Raw genomic sequence first — 325 nt, forward strand, 5'->3', positions numbered from 1 at the left:
ACTGTGGCCCAAAGCACTCTGTCTTCCAGTATTACCACCGGATACATACATGCCACAGACACATAATTGGGTGAACCTTTTCAGATTGTGACTCAGCTTTGCTAGAGTCCCCAATTAGAGGTGTCCAGGGTTCTTAAGCACACTCTTATTGCCTTGGATCACAAGTTTATTTTTCTTTCTTTTCTCTCTTTTTTTCGTTTTCTCTCTTTTTTTTATAGCTTTTTCTTGCTTCAAGAATCATTTTTATGATTTTTCAGATCCTCAGTAACATGTCTCCTTTTTCATCATTCTTTCAAGAGCCAACATTCATGAACCACAAATTCAA

Source organism: Arachis duranensis, chromosome 7 (genome assembly GCF_000817695.3).
Source record: "Arachis duranensis cultivar V14167 chromosome 7, aradu.V14167.gnm2.J7QH, whole genome shotgun sequence".
Lineage (NCBI taxonomy): Eukaryota > Viridiplantae > Streptophyta > Magnoliopsida > Fabales > Fabaceae > Arachis > Arachis duranensis.